The sequence below is a fragment of the Canis lupus genome, chromosome 10 (genome assembly GCF_011100685.1).
Source record: "Canis lupus familiaris isolate Mischka breed German Shepherd chromosome 10, alternate assembly UU_Cfam_GSD_1.0, whole genome shotgun sequence".
NCBI lineage: Eukaryota > Metazoa > Chordata > Mammalia > Carnivora > Canidae > Canis > Canis lupus.
The window spans coordinates 35,235,269-35,248,850 of NC_049231.1; positions in this window are offsets into that span (position 1 = coordinate 35,235,269).

Consider the following 13,582-nt stretch of genomic DNA (forward strand, 5'->3'; position numbering starts at 1 on the left):
AATCACAAGAAGAAATTTGGGAGAAACTCAAACATGTGGAGGTTAAAGAGCATCCTACTAAAATATGAATGGGTTAACCAGGAAATTAGAGGAGAATTAAAAAGATTCATGGAAACCAATGAACAGGAAGAAATAGAAAATCTGAACAGGACAAAAACCAGTGAGGAAATTGAAGCAGTCATCAAAATCCTACCAAGACACAAAAGTCCAGGGCCAGATGGCTTCCCAGGGGAATTATATCAAACCTTTAAAGAAGAAATAATACCTATTCTGCTAAAGCTCTTCTGAAGGATAGAAAGGGATGGAATACTTCCAAACTCTTTTTATGAGGCCAGTACTACCTTGATCCCAAAACCAGACAAAGATCCCACCAAAAAGGAGAATTATAGACCAATATCCCTGATGAACACAGATGCAAAAATTCACAAGATACTAGCCAATAGGATCCAACAATACATTAAGAGGATTATTCACCATGACCAAGTAGGATTTATCCCTGGGATGCAAGGGTGGTTTCAACACTCATAAAACAATCAACATTATAGATCACATCAACAAGAGAAAAAACAAGAACCATATGATCCTCTCAATAGATGCAGAGAAAGCATTTGACAAAATACAGCACCCATTCTGGATCAAAAGTCTTCAGAGTGTAGGGACAGAGGGAACATTCCTCAGTGTCTTAAAAGCCACCTATGAAAAGCCCACAGCAAATATCATTCTCAATGGAGAAAAACTGAGAGCCTTTCCCCTCAGATCAGGAACACACAGGGATGTCCACTCTCACCACTGTTATTCAATACAGTACTAGAAGTCCTAGCCTCAGCAATCAGACTACAAAAAGAAATAAAAGACATACAAATTGACTAAGAAGTCCAACTCTCCCTCTTTGCAGATGACATGATAATGTATATAAAAAAAACCAAAAGACTCCACCCCAAGATTGCCAGAACTCATATAGCAATTCAGCAATGTGACAGGATGTAAGACATAAAGAGATGGAAAAACACTCTATGCTCATGGATTGGAAAAATAAATACTGTGAAAATGTCTATGCTACCCAGGGCAATTTACACATTCAATGCAATCCCTATCAAAACACTGTGGACTTTCTTCACGGTGTTGGAACAAATAATCTTAAGATTTGTGTGGAATCAGAAAAGACCACGAATAGTGAGGGGAATATTGAAAAAGAAAACCAATACTGAGGCATCACAATCCCGGATTTCATGCTGTATTCCAAAGCTGTGATCATCAACGCAGCATGATCTTGGCACAAAAACAGACACCTAGATCAATGCAACAGAATAGAGAACCCATAAATGCACCCTCAACTAATATTTGACAAAGCAGGAAAGAATATCCACTGGAAAAAAGACAGTCTCTTTGATAAATGGTGCTGGGAAAATTGGACAGCCACATGCAGAAAACTGAAACTGGACCATTTTCCTACATCAGACACAAAGATAAACTCAAAATGGATGAAAGATCTAAATGTGAGACAAGAATCCCATCAAAATCCTAGAGGAGAACACAGGCAACACCTTTTTTGAACTTGGCCACAGCAACTTCTTGCAAGATACATCTATGAAGTCAAGGGAAACAAAAGCAAAAATGAACTATTGTAACTTGATCAAGATAAAAAGCTTCTGCAGAGCAAAAGAAACAGTCAACAGGGATCCCTGGGTGGCGCAGCAGTTTAGCGCCTGCCTTTGGCCCAGGGCGCGATCCTGGAGACCCGGGATCGAATCCCACATCGGGCTCCCGGTGCATGGAGCCTGCTTCTCCCTCTGCCTGTGTCTCTGCCTCTCTCTCTCTCTCTCTCTCTCTCTCTCTGTGACTACCATAAATAAATAAAAATTAAAAAAAAAAAAAAAAAGAAACAGTCAACAAAACTAAAAGACAACCTGCAGAATGGGAGAAGATATTTGCAAATTACCTATCAGATAAAGGGCGAGTTTCCAAGACCTAGAAAGAACCTATCAAACTCAACACCCAAGAAACAAACAATCCAATCATGAAATGGGCAAAAGACATGAAGAGAAATCTCACAGAGGAAGGCATAGACATGGCCAACAAGCACGTGAGAAAATGCTCTGCATCACTTGCCATCAGGGAAATACAAATCAAAACCACAATGAGATACCACCTCACACCAGTGAGAATGGGGAAAATTAACAAGACAAGAAACAACAAATGTTGGAGAGGATGTAGAGAAAGGGGAGCCCTCTTGCACTGTTGGTAGGCATGCAAACTGGTCCAGCCACCCTGGAAAACAGTGTGGAGGTTCCTCAAGAAGTTAAAAATAAAGCTACCCTATGACCCAGCAATTACACTACTGGGTATTTACCCTAAAGATACTGATGTAGTGAAACGCTAGGGCACCTGCACCCCAATGTTGATAGTAGCAATGTCCACAATAGCCAAACTGTGGGAGGAGCCATGATGTCCTTTGACAGATGAATGGATAAAGAAGATGTGGTCTATATATACAATGGAATATTACTCAGCCATCAGAAAGGACACACCATTAGCTTCGACATGGATGGAACTGGAGGGTATCATGTTGAGTGAAATAAGTCAATTAGAGAAGGACAATCATCATACGGTTTCACTCATACGGAGACTATAAAAAATAGAGAAAGGGATTGTAAGGGAAAGGAGGGAAACTGAGTGGGAAAAATTAGAGAGAGAGACAAATCATGAGGGACTCCTAATTCTGGGAAACAAACAAAGGGTTGCGGGTGACATGCACTGAGGAGGGCATGTAATGTGATGAGTCCTGGGTGTTATACTATATGTTGGCCAATTGAATTTAAATACAATTTTTTTTTTAAACCCACCATTTTGCACCAAAGACCTTGGCTCTGAACCTCACCCCACCAAACCTCACCTATATTCCAAAACTTCATCGTTCGGTGCCACCATAGGGCTTTGAAGTTTTTACATCTGGACTCTGAGCTTCGGTGCAAAGTTGGTAAGTACTTTCTCTTTTCTTCCTTTTGCTCTCATTCCAGGGGCCTTGGAAGAGTGTGGTCTTATTGGAACACTTTCATGCCAATTGCTCAGGCTGTAATCTCTAGCCTGTGGCTACTCTATGGGGAGGAGAAAACCTGCCTTTTGACTGGAAATTAGTACCCCAGCCACGATGGTAATAATACCCAGAAAATTGATGCCCTCTCTTTATTCTTGTCCTTACACTAAATTGTCTTATCTTGGGCACAGGATAGCCACCTAAGTCACCAGGACAGCTGCCAATCTTAATACTCCCATGTGAGGTTTCCTCCTTATTGATCTAATGTGATCCCCTCCACATCCCTGGTCCGGCCACTTCTGCCCACAAGATCTCCACTGGGATCCAGCTGAAACCGGTACCTGATGGAATTATACCTAACCCTGGACCATTGGCTGTAAGGACTAAATGTGTTGGAATGTTGCTTAGACCAAGATGGATCCCTATCTTTACTGTTTTCTGTCAATGTCCTCTACTAAATACTTAAGCTACAAAATTGGGTAATGTCCTCCTTGTAAACTTTTCTGGTGTTTTCCATGGGTTAAAAATGGCAGGTTTTGCCTTCAAGGCAAGGCAAAATAAAGCATGATCTTCATGGCAGGACCTTCAAGGCAAGGTTTTCCGGTCCATACACTAGCACTCACACCCATCTGTAGCCTAGGAAGCGTTGGGGATGCGGGGAGAGGGCAGGCCTCCCTCCTACACAGGCTTTTAAGGGCTGTGGTTTCATTGCGATTTTGTTTAAGGGACATCTCATGTCACTTTGAGACCAGGAACCTCTGACATATCCTGAGCGTGGGACACACCTCAGAGTCATGGGGGGAGGGGATTTTCTTTGGTAATGGACCTTCTTTACTCTTCCCTTGGAGCATGAGAGCTCCTGTCTTCAGTCTCCAACCATTCCTCCTCAGGGTGCCTTTTAACCCACTGGAGACAATTTGGGTTGCAAATTTAGGAAAGGACTGAGCTCCTCTAACACTGCATGGCCTCAGTGGGATCTATCCATTAGATCTCCTCTGCAGGAAGTAGGACAAATGGCCCAAAAGTGTCAGCTAGTAAACTCCTTCCTGACACTGGATAATAATGATCTAAATAGACCTCCTCCAAGTAAACCCAGGGTGTTGGAGAAAACACAGGCCATCCCAGACAAAGGGGAGTCTGACTGTTACTCTCTCACTGTTCTCCTAATAGATTGGGGGGCTTCACCCTCACTCATTTCCCAGGTTAATGGCAATAATTGGAGCCAACTGTGGTTAGTCTACTTCAGGGTGGGGACTTCAAGGATTATTCCCAAACAGCTGCCAAAACTCTCTTTATTTTGGGGAAATTCCCTGTCTTCTCCAGCCCAACTTGGACTGCCCATTTCCCGTTCTTGGCAGGAAAACATGGCATCTGCTCCTCTGTTGAAGCTGATGAGCTTGAGAACCAGGAACCCTTTCTCTGCCTTCTGGCAGCACTTTGCCTTTTCTGTCTCCCTTCCCCCTCCCCCTGTTTCTGCACCATTTTGGATGTGGCCTACATAACTGGCTTCTATACCATCCTTGGTGCCTACAGCACCATTGGCTCCTACTCTCTCTGTCAAGAAGCAAAGAGCACCCCCTGGACTTAACACTGCCCACTCCAGATTTCCCTACCAGTGTCTCAGGTAAAAATTGGTAATGGGGAACAAAGTAACTTTTAAGAGTGGGCCCAGGTGAAACATTCAATATTTAAACTAACTTAAATTTGTTGATTTAAGGTAGATCTGTCTTTAAAGTTATCAGCATTAAATATGAAACTTTTATTTTATCAAGGTTTACTAAAGGTCAAATAAGTTCATGTTATCTCTGTTGCAATTTGCTAGCAAAGATAACTTAAAACAATGGTTTCTCTTGTCCGTCTCAAAGTTTTCATAGGTATTGTTAAGATAGCTTTCAAAGTTTTTGGTAACCTACAACTTTAAAGTTTTGCTTGGATGGTTACTGAGATTCAATTCATTGGATATCTAGATCTTTTCCACATCGGATAAAGTGCTAAAGCATTTATTACTGGACGTAGGTTTGTGCTTTTGACCTCTTATTACAGAGAAACTAAGGATATTCGAATATGTTTATAAATGTGCTTTGTGCCTAATAAATTAATAAATTTGTCTTAGTTTTGCTGTAACAATTCACAATTGGTTACTACTTAGTTTTCACCAGAAACTAAGGTTTCTGCTAAAAGTAATTAAGACTAATGGAGAATAAGGGAAATATCTCTGTATTTAGAAAGGTTGGAGACACGTAAGAAAGATATAAGAATGGGAATGCATTTTTGTTAAAGGTAAAAGAAGGTAATTTTGTCCTAAATAAGACTGGTTGTTTGAGAAGAAATGGCTTGGGACAAAATCTGCATGCAAAAGAAGTTGTAGGTCTGTGAAGAGAAATCTTTTGAAAGGAATTTTATTTTTTTAATAAAATAATTTTTATTGGTGTTCAATTTACCAACATACAGAATAACACCCAGTGCTCATCCCGTCAAGTGTCCCCCTCAGTGCCCATCACCCACTCACCCCCACCCCCCGCCCTCCTCCCCTTCCACCACCCCCAGTTCGTTTCCCAGAGTTAGGAATTTTAGATGTGGTCAGGACAGACTAAGATTGAAATGAATGGATTTTAAAAATATTCAAGTATAAGATTAAAAGTCTGCTTTCTCTCTCTTTGAAAAGACAAATTTTCTTAAATTGTTGATCTCCTCTTGATAAGAAAATGCAAACAGTTGTTTTCTCTTTGCCCAGTAAAACCAGTTTCTGTTTTGCCTTTATCAGGTCTTTAACATCCCTAATCCTATTTAGGCATGTGCTTTAACAAACTTCCCAAGATTTGAGTTGTAAATGGAGTCTTGACTCATTAGGCCTCTTACTTGTACTACTTTAAATTACTCTGAAAGTACTGTTAAGCAAAATGATAAGCCTTAGGTTACATTTAAGTAAATGCCAAAACTATTCTAGAGATGATATGCAATTCCTAAAGTTTTAATATGTTTTCATATAACGTCATCACTTGATATTTTGATCATTGAAATGTTATATGCCACAAAAAACTTGAGTTTCCTTGTCGATTGCATCATGATTATTAATCATGTCCATTTCTAAGTTTTCATCATTTATAATCATTCCCATTTCTTGGAAAATGAATTTCATCTTCAAGGAGGTTCATATATATACAGGTACTCAATGTCTTTAAAATCCTAAAACAGAAATAGATAAGAATTTCCAGAACTAATGAAGCTGCATTCAAACTAAACAAAAATAGTTATATGGGACTAAGTAAATTGGGGAAAATGATTATATATAGTTGTTGTTTTTGTACTCTTGGTTAAAACTTTGGTGATTCTCTAATATTTGCTCTTCCAGACTCAGGTAACTTTCTCTTGAGACATCAGTGATTAGTAGAAATAATAATAAATTAAAGCATTTAACTTTTGTCTCTATTTGAACCCTCGGAAATTCAAAAGGTCTCAGTAAGTATTCTTTCTTCCATGCCAATCATAGTCATTTGCACACATTCAATAAGAATCTATTCTTGTAACAGGACACCATTGGAAACAATGTGGGTTTTTTTAAAAGATTTTATTTATTTATTCATGAGAGACAAAGATAGAGAGGCAGAGACACAGGCAGAGGGAGAAGCAGGCTCCATGCAGGGATCCCGATGTGGGATTCAATCCTGGGACTCCAGGATCATGCCTGGGCTGAAGGCAGGCACCAAACTGCTGAGCCATCCAGGGATCCCCAACATGGGTTATTTTACCATACCAATTTGACTGGAATGTCATTATTTGAGAGACATGCATAGACTTAGATATGATCAAACAGCTTTAAGGAACTAAGGCTGACCTTGTGAAACGTGGAGCCACAAAGCCACATGGAAATGTTGGCCTGATACCTTGCTTACAGAGTTCAGTTCGGAGTTTGCAGAAGCCTCACCAGGTGAGTAAAGAATGTCACTTCCTGGCAGGTTCAGGAATCTCAGGATACTTTGGGGACCTTGTGAAGAGGAATCTGCCCAAATCTACAGGTATTGCAGGCATGACTGATGGCTTGTACTTGGCTTAGCTTCTGGCCTGGGGAGGCTACTAAAAGATCAACCTATAAAAAGTTCCAGCAAAGCAGATTCTAAAAGATGTATGTGATCAATCATCTTGCTGAGCTTATGTAAATAATTTGGCCAAATATGTTAAAAACTGGACTTGTTTTGCAGTCGGTTCAGTCCTGATGTGGCTACCTCCGATTTAGAAATAAGGGTTATTATAGAGAGAAACGGTTTCAATAACACACCTTTGTGAATGTAAAGTTCTAGTTCTGCTTGACTTTAGTGTTTACTTAACCTAGACAACTTGAGGTTTTGCTACAATAGCTAATGTATAATCTTCTTGTTATTCTGTGGGGATAACAGGACCCCATGGGCATATGAATATTTAAACAGCTAAAAAGGAAAAAAGGGGGGGGATTGACTCCCCAGCAATTGTATAACCCAGCTAGCACTCTAACCAATTCTCTGTGGCTGGGATAACAATTAGTTCCCTAAAGTAAGAAGACACCTCACTCTAGGGTTAACTATGGACTTGTGAAGATAATGGATGACCCTACTTTCTTTATGATTGGATTGAATGATACATTTAGGGATGCCCAAAATTGTATGACTGTCTTCTAATGTGACCCAATGGCTTTGCCACTCTGATTTGTGGCCATGGCTTCGATAGGCCACAGCTGGATAGGCCACTGTACTCTGGGCTTTGCCTGGATTCACAGATGCATCATTACCATTACCAACCCAGCCAACCTTCCAAAATTAAAACAATGGACATGTTTTATGTGTTATTGTTATAATCACCCAGCATCCATCGTTGTTCCCTCTTTGAGGCCAGAGGATGTTGTTTGGAACATGGAACCTCTTAATAAATACATGGTCAAAGCCCTAAATGACACTCAATGTAAAATTTCTCTATTAAATACTAAAGTAATACAAATGTGTGAAGCAGTTTTACAGAAATAGAATGGCATTGGATATTTTAACTATTACACAAGATAGAACTTGTGCTATCATTAAACAAACAAAACAAAACAAAACAAAAAAACCTGAATGCTGTGTATACATTCCAGATGACCACAAAAATATTTCTGGGTTTCTATCTAACATGAATACTCAAATGGTGCTTTAAATAATCTTTCCTTTAGTGATTGCTTTAAACTGCTGGACTAGGGCAGTCCCGGTGGCCCAGCAGTTTAGCGCAGCCTTCAGCCAGGGGTGTGATCCTGGAGACGGAGGATCCAGTCCCACATCAGGCTCCCTGCATGGACCTGCTTCTCCCTCTGCCTGTGTCTCTGCCTCTCTGTGTGTGTCTCTCATGAATAAATTAATTAAATCTTTTTAAAAAAATAAACTCCTGGACTAGAGGAAAATTATCAAAGGTCAACTGTCAAAGGTCTTCACTTTCTCATTATAATATTAACCTTACCTTGTTATTTCTGGTGTCTCCCTGCCTACTGCGAATACTCCTTCACTGCCATAACTTCCAGTTGAGAGATGATCCTTTCTACTCAAGGAGGTTCATGTGTTGTCCTCAAATTCAAGGAATTCATTGAAGCTGCCTTCTCCTTTTTATAACTCCCCGATTTGTTCCCCAAATGACCAATACTGATCCATAGGTAGGGACATCTGTATGCCTCTACTCAGCAGGAAGAAGTTTCAAAAGATGAGACCCTTCATCTTCAACAACCTTAAAGATTTAAGGGTTAAAATTGTTCAGGGGGAAAATGATAGGGAACAGAGGACTAGCTATGGACAAAGCACTCTGACAAGTCCTTGAAACAGGTAGAGAGACATTCCTCTATGGACTCAACTGCCTCGATATGAATACTTTGCTAAAGGCAAAAGGCAGTTTTAGCCTGATCCCCAGGATCCTGTAAGTCTACCTAACATACAAATATTCCTTTAGAAATTTCCTTTATCTCTAAACCCCCAAGATACATGTTGGCAGTCATCCACCAAGCACATGGCCCACCGATATACATCTGAAGGGTCTCATGACTCAGGTTTTATTAGATAGTACTAAGCAACCTTTTCCCCAAAACAGCTAGCCCCCTCCAGGTCCTGGAAACCTTGCTTCCAAAATTCCTTAGAGAGTAAACTATCCTCAAACCCTTCCCAACTCCCAGGTATATAATCAGCCTCCCCTCACAGGCCTGGGGCAGCCGCTTTTCCTGCCCATGGGTCCTGTCTCCTGTGCTTTACTAAAAGCACCATTTTGCACCAAAGATGTCTCAAGAATTCTTTCTTGGTCATTGGCTCCAAACCTCACCAATATTCCAAAACTGCATCAGGGCTAAATTATGAGATATGTCAAAATCCATATGTTGTAGTCTTATCCTTCAGTATGTAAGAATGTGACTGTGTTTAAAGATGAGGCCTTTAACTAGATAATTAGGTTAAAGCAAGGTCATTAGGGTGGACTCTGATTCAGTATAACTGGTGTCTGTATAAAAGGAGGTTACGACACAGACAAACACAAAGGGAAGATCATTCAAAGACCCAGGGAGAACACAGTCATCTGCAAGCCAAGGAGCTAGACCTCAGGAGAAACCAAACCTGCTGACACCCTGATCATGGACTTCCTGCTTCTAGAATCATGAGAAAATAAATTTGTTTATGCTACTTGGTCTGTGGTATATCATATGGCAGGCCCCACAGACTGATGCCGATGTCTAGAGCAACCCACTGTTCTAGACTCTTGGTTGAGTGTCAAGTGTTCAAAAATAATGAGTACCTGAGCCCCATCCCAGTGGTTTGGGTTTATCTGCTTAGGTGTGATAATAGGTCATCAATATCTCTCCCCAGGTAATTCCACCATGCAGTCAGGGCTGAGAAATACTAATCTGAACCTTGCTCAGGGTCCAGGCCACAGCCACAGTGATACAAGCACACCAGAAAGGGAAAAGATGACCTCACATTCCTGAAATTCTTCCCTGGTCTTTGTGATTCAGCACAGCTTATCCTGGTGAAGATGAATGTTGTTTTACAATGCAAACTCCCTGGATAGGAGGTATGGAGGAGCCAGAAGCTGAGGTTATTTGCAATGTACTTTTCTTTGGATTCCTTTAATTAGAATCGCTTTTCTCTGGGTACTTAGCTGAGACCAATTACTCTGAAAATTAGGAATTTTGGTGGAGGGAGGAAGAAGAGAGTTCTGAAGTATGAAATAAGAGGTAAAACCCCTGCCTTTCTCTCATCCCATTAGCTCTCCTCAAAGATAATAATGATTGCTGCTATTAATTATTAGTAATTCCTGCCAATTTTAATAATTTCTTACGTCCTTAGAGAAAAGGTTATATGTATATACCAGCATATGAATAGTCTTAAATTTTTATACAAATGGGATTATATATATATATATATATATATATATATATATATATATTATACTGTATATACCATGGTATACTCTCTATATATTTGTGGTTATTATTTGCAACCTAATAGCATAATGCACTTGAATTCTTCTTATTGAGTTTTACATATTCAAGTCTCTCTTGTTTAAAAAGTGGATCTCACTTAAGTCCAAAACCAGACAGAAACCCCACCAAAAAGGCGAATTATAGACCAATATCCCTAATGAACATGGATGCAAAAATTCTCAACAAGATACTAGTCAATAGGACCCAACAGTACATTAAGAAGATTATTCACCATGACCAAGTGGGATTTATCCCTGGGATGCAAGGCTGGTTCAACACTCATAAAGCAATCAATGTGATAGATCATATCAACAAGAGAAAAAACAAGAACCATATGATCCTCTCAATAGATGCGGAGAAAGCATTTGACAAAACACAGCATCCATTCCTGATCAAAACTCTTCAGAGTGTAGGGATAGAGGGAACATCCCTCAGCATCTTAAAAGCCATCTATGAAAAGCCCACAGCAAATATCATTCTCAATGGGGAAACACTGGGAGCCTTTCCCCTAAGATCAGGAACACGACAGGGATGTCCACTCTCACCACTGCTATTCAGCATAGTACTAGAAGTCCTAGCCTCAGCAATCAGGCAACAAAAAGAAATAAAAGGCATTCACATTGGCAAAGAAGAAGTCAAATTCTCCCTCTTCACAATGACATGATAGTGTACATAGGACTCCACTCCAAGATTGCTAGAACTCATACAGCAATTCAGTAGTGTGGCAGGATACAAAAATCAATGCCCAGAAATCAATGGCATTTCTCTATACTAACAATGAGACTGAAGAAAGAGAAATTAAGGAGTCAATCCCATTTACAATGGCACCTAAAAGCATAAGATACCTAGGAATAAAACTAACCAAAGAGGTAAAGGATCTATACCCTAAAAACTACAGAACACTTCTGAAAGAAATTGAGGAAGGCACAAAGAGATGGAAAAATATTCCATGCTCATGGATTGGAAGAATTAATATTGTGAAAATTTAATGTTACCCAGGGCGATTTACACATTTAATGTACTCCCTATCAAAATATCATGGACTTTCTTCAGTGAGTTGGAACAAATCATCATGAGATGATTTGTGTGGAATCAGAAAAGCCAGGGGAATATTGAAAAAGAAAACCAATGCTGGGTGCATCACAATGCCAGATTTCAGGTTGTACTACAAAGCTGTGGTCATCAAGACAGTCTGGTACTGGCACAAAAACAGACACATAGATCAATGGAACAGAATAGAGAATCCAGAAGTGGACCCTCAACTTTATCGTCAACTAATATTCGACAAAGCAGGAAAGACTATCCATTGGAAGAAAGACAGTCTCTTCAAGAAATGGTGCTGGGAAAATTGGACATCCACATGCAGAAGAATGAAACTAGACCACTCTCTTACACCATACACAAAGATAAACTCAAAATGGATGAAAGATCTGAATGTGAGACAAGATTCCAACAAAATCCTAGAGAAGAACACAGGCAACACCTTTTTTGAACTGGCCACAGCAACTTCTTGCAATATACATCTATGAAGGCAAAAGAAACAAAAGCAAAAATGAATTATTGGGACTTCATCAAGATAAGAAGCTTCTGCACAGCAAAGGATACAGTCAACAAAACTAAAAGACAACCTACAGAATGGGAGAAGATATTTGCAAATGACATACCAGATAAAGGGCTAGTTTCCAAGATCTATAAAGAACTTATTAAAGTCAACAGCAAAGAAACAGACAATCCAATCATGAAATGGGCAAAAGACAGGAACAGAAATCTCACAGAGGAAGACATAGACATGGCCAACAAGCACATGAGAAAATGTTCTGCATCACTTGCCATCAGGGAAATACAAATCAAAACCACAATGAGATACCACCTCACACCAGTGAGAATGGGGAAAATTAACAAGGCAGGAAACAACAAAAGTTGGAGAATATGTGGAGAAAGGGGAACTCTCATGGACTGTTGGTGGGAATGTGAACTGGTGCAGCCACTCTGGAAAGCTGTGTGGAGGTTCCTCAAGAAGTTAAAAATAGAGCTACCCTATGACCCAGCAATTGCACTGCTGGGGATTTACCCCAAAGATATGAATGCAGCGAAACACCGGAACACCTGCACCCCAATGTTTATAGCAGCCATGTCCACAGTAGCCAAACTGTGGAAGGAGCCTCGGTGTCCATTGAAAGATGAATGGATAAAGAAGATGTGGTCTATGTATACAATGGAATATTACTCAGCCATTAGAAACGACAAATACCACCATTTGCTTCAATGTGGATGGAATTGGAGGGTATTATGCTGAGTGAAATAAGTCAATCAGAGAAGGACAAACATTATATGGTCTTATTCATTTGGGGAATATAAGAATTGGTGAAAGGGAATTAAGGGGAAAGGAGAGAAAATGAGTGAAAATATCAGTGAGGGTGACAAAACATGAGAGACACCTAACTCTGGGAAATGAACAAGGGGTAGTGGAAAGGAAGGTGGGCAGGGGGTTGGGGTGACTGGGGTGATGGGCATTGAGGGGGGCACTTGGGATGAGCACTGGGTGTTATGCTAATGTTGGCAAATTGAACTCCAATTAAAAAAATTAGAAAATAAATAAATGCATACATGCATATGCACATGCATATGTGTGTCATGTGTATGCATATACATATATATATATGTACATGTATATATATGTTTAACTTCAATAGATACAAATAACGCCAGTACATATATACATTTATATAGTTGATCCTCATTATACAGATCCTGTATTTTTTAATTCACCTACTTTCTAATAGTATTTGTAACCCAAACTAACACTTACAATGCTTTTGTGGTCATTGTGGACTTGTATAAGGTGGAGAAAAATTTCAAAATCTGACAAACCAGAAAAATCTGGTAGGTTCCCAGCTGAGGCCAAGCAAGTGAGGCTCTGCTGCTTGATTCTGCTCGTCATGCATCTTTTTTTGGGGTCTATTTAGTGCCAGAATTTTTACATTTTGTGCTTTTTACAAGTTATTTTGCTGTTGAAATGCCCCCAAGCATTATGTTGAATACTGGCTGGTGTTCCTAAGCATGGGAAGGCTGTGATATGCCATAGGGAGAAAATA